General features: G+C 43.7%; 1 pseudogene across 1 annotated transcript in view; it reads right to left on the bottom strand.

The window, feature by feature from the left end:
• Positions 1-12772, bottom strand: part of LOC148055462 (terminal uridylyltransferase 7-like) — a 100225-nt pseudogene that overhangs the window by 20862 nt on the left and 66591 nt on the right. The window contains exons 3-4 of the transcript XR_015705391.1: positions 2791-2917; positions 1926-2045 (exon numbers count right to left, since the gene is read on the bottom strand). The product of XR_015705391.1 is annotated as a terminal uridylyltransferase 7-like (transcript). The remainder of the gene's footprint in view (positions 1-1925; positions 2046-2790; positions 2918-12772) is intronic.

Here is a 12772-nt window from a genome sequence, read left to right as displayed (position 1 = left end):
TGAGCTGAGAATGTGTTCTCGCAGCCCAGAAAGCCAACCGTATCCTGGGCTGCATCAAAAGAAGCGTGGCCAGCAGGTCGAGGGAGGTGATTCTTTCCCCTTTACTCCGCTCTTGTGAAACCCCCACCTGGAGTACTACGTCCAGCTCTGGAGTCCTCAGTACAAGACAGACATGGACCTGTTAGAGCAGGTCCAGAGAAGGGCCACAAAGATGATGAGAGGGCTGGAACACCTCTCCTATGAGGAAAGGCTGAGAGAGTTGGGGTTGTTCAGCCTGGAGAAGAGAAAGCTCCAGGGAGACCTTATTGCGGCCTTTCAATACTTAAAGGGGGCTTAGAAGAAAGATGGAGACAGACTTTTTGCCAGGGCCTGTAGTGACAGGACAAGGGGCAAAGGTTTTAAACTGAAAGGGGGTAGGTTTAGATTGGATATAAGGAAGAATTTTTTTATGATGAAGGTGATGTTACAAAGGAACAGGTTGTCTAGAGAAATTGTGGATGCCCCATCATTGGAAGTGTTCAAGGTCAGGTTGGATGGGGCTTTGAGCAACCTGATCTAGTGAAAGATGTGCCTGCCCATGGCAGGGGGGTTGGACTAGATGATCTTTAAAGGTCTCTTCCAACCAAAACCATTCTATGATTCTAAGAACAAAAATGGGCGCCACAAATAGAACGGCTGAATGGTGCCCTGAAGAATTAGATTCTGGATCTGTGTCCATAATAGAACTCCTGATATATAAAGTAGTAAAATGCAATTCAGGCTTTAAGTCCAAAAAAACCATCCTCTAAACCCCTAGTCTGATCCCTCAAGGCAGATATCGCACCAGTGTCCTCCCTAACAGTGGTCTACATGTAGTGACAACTAACCTCACCTTTGCCAAGTCAAACCATGTACCCACAATGGTCCTCAGACTAAGTGTTCCCTTACTTAAGTTCTCAGCTAACTAGATCTGATAGGTGTACTTTTTGTAAGGCTTTAACAAATTTAAAAGGTCAAGCTCTACACAAGACTGTGACCCCTACTACTTTCATTAAAATTGATAGGGGAATGAAATGGCATTAGCAGCCATGCTTTATTTCCCAAAAAAAACCCAGTTATAGTTCTCGCCCTGAAAGTACTTTTCTTGGAAAAGGAGATTCCTGACTCTCGGTTCATTGTTCTAGGAACTGCTTAGACATTTCACATTAGTCTTTGGATAAAATACATAAGCAGCACTGGGAACAGAAGGAGCTCAAGAGAGCTCCTGTAATCATCCTTCCACTAGGTATCTTTATCTGGCTTGAGGAGTGTTGCATTCTTGCCTACACAGTGGCATAATTTCACCTAGAAGGACTGATAGTACCCTCAGAGCTGGGTGCTTAGGCTACTCTCTTGGAAAGCATTAAGAGATGGGTCTGAATCCCTTCACACTGAGGAGGAGATAAAAGACATTTCCTATTTACTAGACACGTGCTTTGACCATTAGGCTTATACATAAGAAGCTGAGTACCATCACTACTATTTCTAAACAATGAGCCAATCATCTTCTTCACTAGAAATGAAGAATTAGATGTCAAAGTCTAAGACATTGTTTTGGGAGGTAGCTACATGAATTCAGATTTTTCAAGAGTTTGGAAGAAAGGTTAAAGAAATGAGGAAGTAGGTGGTGTTATGAATCGCATTCTTCAATGCCCAGCTCTCCCTATTCACTAAAGTTCAACAGAAGCACTTAATCCAGTGATTACAATTGTGAATTGAATGCTTAGAGCCAAGCATAAAAAGGTAAGGTGTAGCCTGGTTGAATTCACGTTCTTTCTGAATTTCAGCAGAAGTGACTGGCTTATGGTTTGTGCTCAGTAGAGCAATAAGCTGACACGTTACAACACCACAAGTGAAGAAAAGGATCATCCTCTCGTTCATAATATTCAATGTATTAATACACATACCCATGATCCCAAATAAACAGATAGAAATGGCTTTTTCCTCTGTTGCAGAAAGAAAATAACCATTAAAGCAAATACATAAGTTGACAAGCCTCCTTCTTCAGGATGATCAACACAGCAAAACTGTAAAAATAAATTGTGCAGTCATTAAAGTTTCAAGTGACACTGAAAAATATTCTTATAATTTCTATTCATAAGTGTGCCACATTAAACTCAGACATCTTTGACCTCCTCTTATGAGATGGACTTGGTTCTGAAGGCCTTTATATTTACTGGAGTCATATTACTACTATAGTCTTTTCAGTGTGAGTCCTACTATACAAATATACTGCAGAGTCATAGTATGCAGAATTGCAAAACAGAGAGCATACTGTACATTTGCAAAAAAAATGATATATAGATATAACAGAAGTTTAAACTCATATTTTTCTTAAGTCGTACTTTAATTGCATGCACACAAAGTTTTGGAACAAGTTATTTTAATTTACATGAAAATGTTTTTATCTACATATAGAAACAAACAGTTTTTTCTTTCAATTTTTTCATGATGGATTAAGTTTATGGTAAACCGGTGATTCCATCTTATATACATTCCTCTGACTTGCTTGGTAATGTAGAAGAACAGGACACTTACAGTCTGTGTCATTGGCTGAAGCTGAAAATTCCACTTCTGAAATTTTACACAACACTCTAATGTACAAATGCTAATTATATAATTTATAAAAATTACAATTTACAGATATTTTAAATATCCCTTTTCCAACTATTTCCCTAAAAAGAGTTTCAACAGCTGTTTTCTAATCTATACATACAGTCTCACTAGCATAACATTAATGTTCACAGATGAGGGAATACAAAGAACTCTTACCTTTGCCCGGTACCTGAAGGCAATCACTAAAGGTACAACAGTGGGTTCTAGTTCTCCAAGTGTAGCCAAATGGTATGTTGTCAGACAAGCATTCTCATTCCCTGTACTTACTTTACAAATAAGGCCACTAAAAAATGAAAAGAAACAAAGTAAAAGATCTTGCAGGTGTTGTAAGAAAAGTGATAGGTCAGATGACGTCTCACAAAACATTATGTCAGATGACATCTGTGGTGGTGCATTCCCCCCCCCTTTCTTCTTGTGCACCTGGCAGAGCATGGGAAGCGAAGCTGCTTTACAATCTCAGTAACCACCGTCAAAACTTGGCCTTTGTGTAACGAGTTTGGCGGTTAAGAGTCCCTTGACCGTATCAGAAATTCTTACATGGCTGAGGTGGGAGCAGCCCCGTCTGTCCCAGGAAGGCAGCCCTGACAACCTTGGAACATATTTTTCATCTGTACTAGTCGCCACCTGGCAGCCTTGGGGCCTATCTTATCTAGGCTGTAACTCGGGAGGATCTGTACCAGCATCACTGGAATTTTTGAGGACCTTAGTAATTTTCAACATGGGCTGTGAAAGTAGAATGGAAATTTACTGATGCCTAAAGTCAATCATCTCGTAACTATAAACAGCGGTGCCAAGTGAGACCCTTTGAGCTCTCCTGGACCGCAGTGGGCTGCACCAGAATCTCCCTCTGAGTGGGACGCCTCTTGGAGCTGCGAACTCTTAAGTTTGCATGAGCTGATCTCTGGTGCTCCTTGCTCCTTGAGGTTCGACTTTCGCCCGTTGAGACAGTCATTTACAGCGAGTATTTCACTAAACCCAGCAGGGAATTTTTATTGGTGCCTTTAACTGCGCATATTTCAATAGGTACCTTTAACTGCACATATAATGAGTATTTAGGCCTATTGTGTGTGTGTGAATCGATTCAAATATTATAGTAAACCTCATCTGATCACTTTGTAGATGCTAGATTAATTAATGATTAGTTATTGCTAAATTTTTGTGATTCTCTCCTTGCTGCAAACAAACCTTAAACTGCTGCTAAACATATAATCCTTAGACATAAACCATTGACCAAGTCTGAGACTAGGATTGGATCCAGCTGCACCTAGGCTCCTCTCTGAGAAGGAGTTTAGAAAACAAGGGGGTCCATTCTGAACCTCATGACTCAACGGGAGGGCTCCCTTTTTCCTCCGTGTATTTTCTTCGGGCTCGATTTCCTCTTTCTTTCTCTTTATATATATATTCCATTCATTTAATAAGTAATAGAGTGAACCTTGCCATCGAACTCTGTTTAATCACACTTTTATAAATTTTTATTAAAATCACTATTTGCAAATATCTTTGATGGTGGTTTTTAAGCGGCCTAACCACTCATCCGTGACAACATCTCACAAAACATTCTGGCAGCCAGAAATAGACGTATAATGCACATCAACTTCTGGCTTCGTGGCTGGTGCTGTCGTGAGGGTTTTGGCTTTTATGACAATGGGACATTCTTCTATGACTATAACCTGTTAGGGAGGGATGGAATCCACCTGTCTAGAAGAGGCAAGGGAATCTTTGGCAGCAGGCTGGCCAACTTGGTAAGGTGGGCTTTAAACTGAAGGACTCAGAGGGCGGGGTTCAAAGTGGTAATGCTCACGCCATCGCATCCAACTGGGGAATAAGCCAGGCCAACCAGAGCAGCGACAAATGTTCCTTAGCTGCCTCCCAAGATGAGAATCAGAAGGCCAACCACCTCAAGGCTGTGTGTGGCTATGGTGGATCCCCTTGCACCCCTCCTGGGAAACATGCATGCTCAATTACCTCTCTGAAATGCCTGTACACCAATGCACTCAGCATGGGGAATAAACAGGAAGAATTAGAGATCTGTGTGCGGTTGCAGGGCCATGATCTTATTGCAATTACGGAGACATAGCAGGATGGTTCGCATGACTGGAATGCTGTCATGGATGGCTACGTACGTTTTAGGAAAGACAGGCCAGCAAGGCAAGGTGGTGGAGTTGCTCTTTATGCGAGAGAGCAACTGGAATGTATCTAGCCCTGCCAAGGGTTGGATGAAGAACCAGTCGAGAGGTTATGGGTAAGAATTAAGGGGAAGGCTAATATGGGTGACGTTATTGTGGGTGTTTACTACAGGCCACCTGATCAGGAAGAGGAAGTCGATGAGGCCTTCTACAGACAGCTGAAAGTAGCCTCACAATCACAGGCCCTGGTTCTCATGGGGGACTTCAACCACCCTGATATCTGCTGGAAAGACAACACAGCTAGGCACACACAGTCCAGGAGGTTCCTGCAGAGCATTGATAACTTTTTGACACTGGTGGTGGAGGAGCCAATGAGGAGAGGTGTACTGCTGGACCTTGTACTAACAAACAAAGAAGGAATCCCATGGGTTAGGGCTCTAGAAGGTAGGGGGGTTCAAGAGAGCTGGTTAATATTCAAGCATCACTTCCTCCAAGCTCAAGATTGATGCATCCCTATGAGTAAGAAATCAAGCAAAGAGGGCAGGAGACCTGCATGGATGAGCAAGGAGCTTCTGGCAAAACTCAAATGGAAGTTTACGGAATGTGGAAAAAGAGACAGGGCACTTGGGAGGAATATGGGAACGTTGTCAGAGTATGCAGGGATGCGGTGAGGAAGGCTAAGGTCCACTTGGAATTAATTATGGCAAGGGATGTCAAGGACAACAAGAAGGGCTTCTTCAAGTACATCAGTAGCAAAAGGAAGACTAGGGAAAATGTGGGCCCACTGCTGAATGAGGTGGTTGCCCTGGTGATGGAGGATACAGAAAAGGCAGAGTTACTGAATGCCTTCTTTGCTTCAGTCTTTACTGCTAAGGCCGGCCCACAGGAATCCCAGACCCTGGAGGTAGGAGAGAAAGTCTGGAGAAAGGAAGACTTTCCCTTAGTTAAGGAGGATCAGGTTAGAGATCATTTAGGCAAACTGGACACCCACAAATCCATGGGCCCCGATAGGATGCACCCACAAGTGCTGAGGGAGCTGGCAGATGTTATTACTAAGCCACTCTCCATCATCTTTGAAAGATCATGGAGAACAGGAGACGTGCCTGAGGACTGGAGGAAAGCCAATGTCACTCCAATCTTCAAAAAGGGCAAGAAGGAGGACCCAGGAAACTACAGGCCAGTCAGCCTCATCTCGATCCCTGGAAAGATGATGGAACAGCTCATTCTGGATGTCATGTCTAAGCACGTGGAGGAAAAGAGGTTATCGGGAGTAGTCAACATGGATTCACCAAGGGGAAATCATGCTTGACCAATCTGATAGCCTTCTATGATGGCATGACTGGCTGGGTAGATCACAGAATCATAGAATCATAGAATCATCAAGGTTGGAAAAGACCCTTAATATCATCGAGTCCAACCATTAACCTAACACTGCCAAGTCCATCTATACCATGTCCTCGAGCACCACATCTGTCCGTTCTTTAAATACCTCCAGGGATGGAGACTCAACCACTTCCCTGGGCAGCCTGTTCCAATGTTTGACCACCCTTTCGGTGAAGAAGTTTTTCCTAATGTCCAACCTAAACCTCTCATGGCTCAACTTGAGGCCATTTCCTCTTGTCCTATCACTCGTTACTAGGGAGAAGAGACCAACCCCCACCTCACTACAACCTCCTTTCAGGTAGTTGTAGAGAGCAATAAGGTCTCCCCTCAGCCTCCTCTTCTCCAGACTAAACAACCCCAGCTCCCTCAGCTGCTCCTCATAAGACTTGTGCTCCAGACCCTTTACCAACTTCGTTGCCCTTTTTTAGACATGCTCCAGCACCTCAATGTCCTTCTTGTAGTGAGGGGCCCAAAACTGAACACAGTACTCGAGGTGCGGCCTCACCAGTGCCAAGTACAGGGGCACTATCACCTCCCTGGTCCTGCTAGCCACACTATTCTTGATACAAGCCAGGATGCCATTGGCCCTCTTGGCCACCTGAGCACACTGCTGGCTCATGTTCAGGCAGCTATCAACCAACACCTCCAGGTCCTTTTCTGCCAGGCAGCTCTCCAGCCACTCTTCCCCAAGCCTGTAGCATTGCATGGGGTTGTTGTGACCCAAGTGCAGGACCCGGAACTTAGCACTGTTGGACCTCATACAGTTGGCCCCGGCCCAACGATCCAGCCTGTCCAGGTCCCTCTGTAGGGCCTTCCTACCCTCCAGCAGATCGACACTTCCACCCAACTTGGTGTCATCTGCAAACTTCCTGAGGGTGCACTCGATCCCCTCATCCAGATCATCAATGAAGATGTTGAACAGGACCGGCCCCAACACTGAGCCCTGGGGAACACCACTCGTGACCGGCCGCCAACTGGATTTGACTCCATTCACCACCACTCTCTGGGCTCGGCCATCCAGCTAGTTTTTAACCCAGCGCAGAGTGCACCCATCCAAGCCGTGAGCGGCCAGCTTCTCCAGGAGAATGCTGTGGGAGACTGTGTCAAAGGCCTTACTAAAGTCCAGGTAGACAACAGCCACAGCCTTCCCCTCATCCACTAAGCGGGTCACCTTGTCATAGAAGGAGACCAGGTTAGTGAAACAGGATCTCCCTTTCATAAACCCGTGCTGGCTGGGCCTGATCCCCCGGTTGTCCTGCACATGCCGCGTAATGGCACTCAAGATGATCTGCTCCATGACCTTCCCCGGCACCGAGGTCAGGCTGACAGGCCTGTAGTTCCCCGGATCCTCCTTCTGACCCTTCTTGTAGAGGGGCGTCACATTAGCTAGCTTCCAGTCGGCTGGGACCTCCCCGGTTGACCAGGACTGCTGATAAATAATGGAGAGTGGCTTGGCCAGCTCCTCTGTCAGCTCCCTCAGTATCCTCGGGTGGATCCCGTCTGGCCCCATGGACTTGTGAGCATCCAGGTGGAGGAGCAGGTCAGTGACTGCCACCTCTTTGACAACCGGGGCTTCATTCTGCATACTATCTCCATCTCCCAGCTCAGGGGCCTGAAAAACACGAGGATGACTAGCTTGACTATTAAAGACTGAGGCAAAGAAGGCATTAAGTACCTCTGCCTTCTCCTCATCCTTCGTGGCCAGGTTACCTTCTGCATCCAACAAAGGAGGGAGATTCTCCCTGGTCCTCCTTTTGTCACTGTCATATTTATAAAAACTTTTTTTGTTGTCTTTAACGTCAATGATGAGGGGAGAGCAGTGGATGTTGTCTGCCTTGACTTCAGCAAGGCTTTTGACACTGTCTCCCATAACATCCTCATAGGTAAGCTCAGGAAGTGTGGGTTAGATGAGTGGACAGTGAGATGGATTGAGAACTGGCTGAATGGCAGGGCTCAGAGGGTTGTGATCAGCAGCACAGAGTCTAGTTGGAGGCCTGTAGCTAGCGGTGTTCCCCAGGGGTCAGTACTGGGTCCAGTCTTGTTCAACTTATTCATCAATGACCTGGATGAAGGGACAGAGTGTACCCTCAGCAAGTTTGCTGATGATACAAAACTGGGAGGAGTGGCTGATGCTGAATGGCAACACAGCCTTCTGGTGTGAGACCTGGACAGGCTAGAGAGTTGGGCGGAGAGGAACCTAATGAAGTTCAACAAAGGCAAGTGTAGGGTCCTGCACCTAGAGAGGAATAACCCCATGCACCAATACAGGTTAGGGGTTGACCTGCTGGAAAGCAGCTCTGCGGAGAAGGACCTGGGAGTCCTGGTGGACAACAGGTTAACCATGAGCCAGCAATGTGCCCTTGCGGCCAAGAAGGCCAATGGTATCCTGGGATGCATTAGGAAGAGTGTGGCCAGCAGGTTGAGGGAGAGTATCCTCCCCCTCTACTCTGCCCTGGTGAGGCCACATCTGGAGTACTGTGTCCAGTTCTGGGCTCCCCAGTTCAAGAAAGACAAGGAACTACTGGAGAGAGTCCAGCGGAGGGCTACGAAGATGATTAGGGGACTGGAGCATCTCTCTTATGAGGAAAGGCTGAGAGAGCTGGGTCTGTTTAGCCTGGAGGAGACTGAGAGGGGATCTTATCAACGCTTACAGATATCTTAAGGGCGGGTGTCAGGAGGATGGGGGCCAGGGTCTTTTCAGCATTGCCCAGCGAGAGGATAAGGGGCAACGGGCACAAACTGAAACACAGGAAGTTCTATCTGAATATGAGGAAAAACTTCTTTACTTTGAGGGTGACAGAGCACTGGAACAAGCTGCCCAGAGAGGTCGTGGAGTCACCTTCTCTGGAGATATTCAAAACCTGCCTGGACACGATCCTGTGCAACCTGCTCTGGGTGAACCTGCTTTAGCAGGGGGGTTAGACTAGATGATCTCCAGAGGTCCCTTCCAACCCCAACCATTCTGTGATTCTGTGATTATAGCTGGAGGCCGTAAGGAAAGATTTAACAGCCTCTCAAAGACACCAAATACAATTAAAATTTAAGTACTTGTTTCTAATTACTAATTCTAATGGCATTATTTCACTGAACTAAATCTTACAGTATTAGTTTCCTTCATGAATCAAGAACATCTTCCCATACCACACCATCATAAAACAGTTTCTATACAGTTTCTAGAGCACAAGAAAAATTTTCAAACAAACAGTGAAAGATCAAGGTAGCAGCAAATCCTGGTAAAATTTCTGCATCAGTAGCCATTTATAGAACATTTCATGAACCTTAAGTGATATCAATTAAATGGGCAAAATAAAATGCCTTTCTCCCATTCTCAACATATTACCAAAGCCAAGCAAGCTGCTCTTGCCCTTAAAGAAATTCTTAATTTAATATGGTATCTATATTATCTAGAAGAAAGGAAGGAAATTTCTGCTTAAGCAATCATCCCAAGTGGAGGGGTAAGGGTACATGCTGGAAGCCATAACTGTTTAGAGGACTGGGAAATAGGTAGCTGAGGACAGAACAACCTTTACCCTCTTATTCTAGGCTAGAAATGACTTGCCCATGAGTGTTAATTTGCTTTTCAAGATCCATGGAACTGTAATGATTTAGTACAGAAATATAATTTTTCAGTTATTGGTAATTTACATTGTGTATTCTAATAGCATATAACAAAGTGACAACTGAGACCTTGGCTTTTCTCTGCACACCACCACTGGTATTCTAGCATGGAAATCTGCATCAACTTCAATAAAAGATCCTAGGGGAGGGGAAAGAAAAAGCCACGTTAAGCACGGTAAAGATAAGATAAAATAAATGTTGAACTGGAAGTTTCTGCAACAAGAGGAGTACAGCTAGATTCTGAATCTCAATTTCTTAATTATCTCAAAATTAATCATTTAATTAACTCAGCCAAGAATGCAGTACATCAGATCTGACCGATCAATCCTGTCACTCTTACAAAGCAAGTTTTTAAAATGTGAAGGGAAGAATGTGATCTATACTCTGCTAAGCAGTGTTTAAAAAATATTTAAGAAAAAACCCAAACTTTTCCAAATTCACATAGACAGTAGGTTTAATACAATTAAGCAGATATATTTTTTTCCAAGTGTTCATTTTCACTGTAGACAGATTAAACTCTAAAAAAACTTCAGTATTTCAGGCATACAGACAGACCAATGACATTTGTAAAACAACACTAGAGTGAAAGATAAAAAAAAAACAACAAGCAGAGCATTACATCAGTACTGAACAGAAAGAAAGTATCTAAGTTTGTTTTCCCTGGTAATCTAGAAATGCTTAATGTAAGTATTAGAGCAGGCTTGCTGACATGATATAATGCCTTCTTTCTATATTTTCTATACTTTTTTTTCCCTCTCATGCTTTATATAGGCTTCCAAATTCAATTCAGCTTCATTTTTATCTTAACGCTAAAAAAATTCAAATGCCACTGCATTCCTTTTCTGAACTATCCTGGGTTACCGTGACAACAAGATAGGATGTACTTTGGACTCTACATGCTTGGATGGGGAAGGAGAACTATCCTGGGTTACCGTGACAAAGTCTTCTCACATCCTACAGGGACTCTATGTAATTGTTCCATAAGGCAGCTTTAGCAGAAACAATGAATGTTTCAGGGCTTCATAGGTGTAAACTAATTCTGGCCACTGAAGAGCATCCCAAAGATTAACTCTGTTCTTACTAGCCAATTTGACCAGCGTAATATTGTCAGATTTCCCAGATTTCCTTATTATTTGCACTGCATTTATTTTGGTGTTTGCACCATTTGGGGGCAAGCTAATTTTCTTCTTTTTCCTTGTTTGCTGTCAGCATGCTGTTCAATAACAAAGCCTTTTCACATCAGCTGCACAAGGTAGAGCTATTGTGTCCCAGCTGTAAGTTATAATAAGGCATCTTTAGCTCTAAGTTATTCTAATGAGTGACATGATGTTTCTATATACAAAACTCTTCCACTGCTTTGTAATTCAACACACAAGGCAAAACCCTGAAAGCTGAGCACCTGCTGAGCACCCACAAACTCCCCCTGAAGCCTATCAGTATTGCAGGTATAGAAGTTGAGATACTTAAACATACAGAAAATGTTCTTTATTATTTCTAGTGTATAAGGACACTTGTCTTCTGGATCAAGCTCTACTTGACATGGAGTTGGAGGAGATTTCTAGACCTGGTTAATATAAAAACCCTTATGAGGTCTTTACTAATTTCTTATTTTAGATTTTACCCAGTCCTTGCTGAGTCAACCCCCCTGCCCCAATTTCGGATGACTGAAGACAGTCTGTAATTCACAGGTCTCCTGTATGCTATTCTAAAATTCATTATCATTTTGGAGCTGAATTTCATTTTGTGGATGGCAGAGTTAGGCCTTACACTGCGACTTCCCAGCTATTGGCTGTTCTATGGCCTCGGGTCTCTCAAAATAGACAGCAAATACGTAGTTTCATCACTTCTTGAAAACATGCTGAAAATGAGCTGTGTTCACACTTTCACAGATGTGTTCTGTTAAAAGACAGTCATGTACCTAGAACCCTTCACATTTTACCTACTACTTACTTTTAGCCTTTTCAGGATAAAAAATTTATCAGATCTTAAGCCCTCATAGAATTTATTGGCATGACATTTTGAAGGGCATAATATATCATCACAGCAAAGATCAATATGAAGAAATATGGCCTTAAAATACATTCTCCTACTTGAAACCTAAAATGAACTGAGAGATTCTGTTCTTTGCCCAGAACGCTGCCCTGCAAATGCAAGAGGTCCTGCACAAAACTCTGCAGGCAGACTAGTTTGGCTCTACTTTCAGAAACAGCAGTATAGTAAACAGGCATCCCTACTTTCTTTCCAATTTTTTGCCTGTTAATGTCCAGAACCATATTATATTTTCAGTACCTTTTATTACTGTTCTATGCAAGCTCTGTGGAGGCAAGTGCCCATAACCATTCAGCAAAAGCAGGCAAAAATGTTCCCTTGTTCAGATAAGAGAAAAAAGCATCAATTACCTTGTCCCTGCAGTTGCTGATGGCAATGATGTTCACATTCTCAAGTTCTGTAGAACAATGCCTCCCTCCCTTAATGACCTAAAAGGAGGCATCCAGCCTGGTGTACACATTGCAGCTGATGCATCTAGAGGCCTTTTCACTTTTCATTACTGCTTCCTCGTTTTTTGTTAAACAAAGTTTTTCTCAGTAGGATTTCACAGCCATCACAGAAGAGCAATGTGGTAGAGTCATTCACAATTTAGAAGGTCGGGGAGTGTGGCAGCACAGCCCCATGAGGACTACTGGGCAACAAGAAGAGGCTATTACCTTCTTCTATTTCTTGATATATATGCCCTGAGTTTTGGACAATATACTCTTGCTATACACATCACTTATATCTTACAAGCTGTTAAAAAAAGGTTTGAGAAGCTGATGAAATAGAAAAGAACAGAACAGTTCAGTTGGAAGGGACCTACAATGATCATCTAGTCCAACTGCCTGACCACTTCAGGGCTGACCAAAAGTTAAAGCATATTATTAAGGGCATTGTCCAAATGCCTCTTAAACACTGACAGGCATGGGGCATCGACCTCCTCTCTAGGAAGCCTGTTCCAGTGCTTGACCACCCTCCCG

This window comes from Nipponia nippon, unplaced genomic scaffold (assembly GCF_047370975.1).
Source record: "Nipponia nippon isolate SJK-2023a ecotype South Korea unplaced genomic scaffold, ASM4737097v1 scaffold_22, whole genome shotgun sequence".
Taxonomy (NCBI): domain Eukaryota; kingdom Metazoa; phylum Chordata; class Aves; order Pelecaniformes; family Threskiornithidae; genus Nipponia; species Nipponia nippon.
The sequence above is the reverse complement of the archived record's forward strand: the minus strand, read 5'-3'. Positions and strand labels throughout refer to the sequence as shown.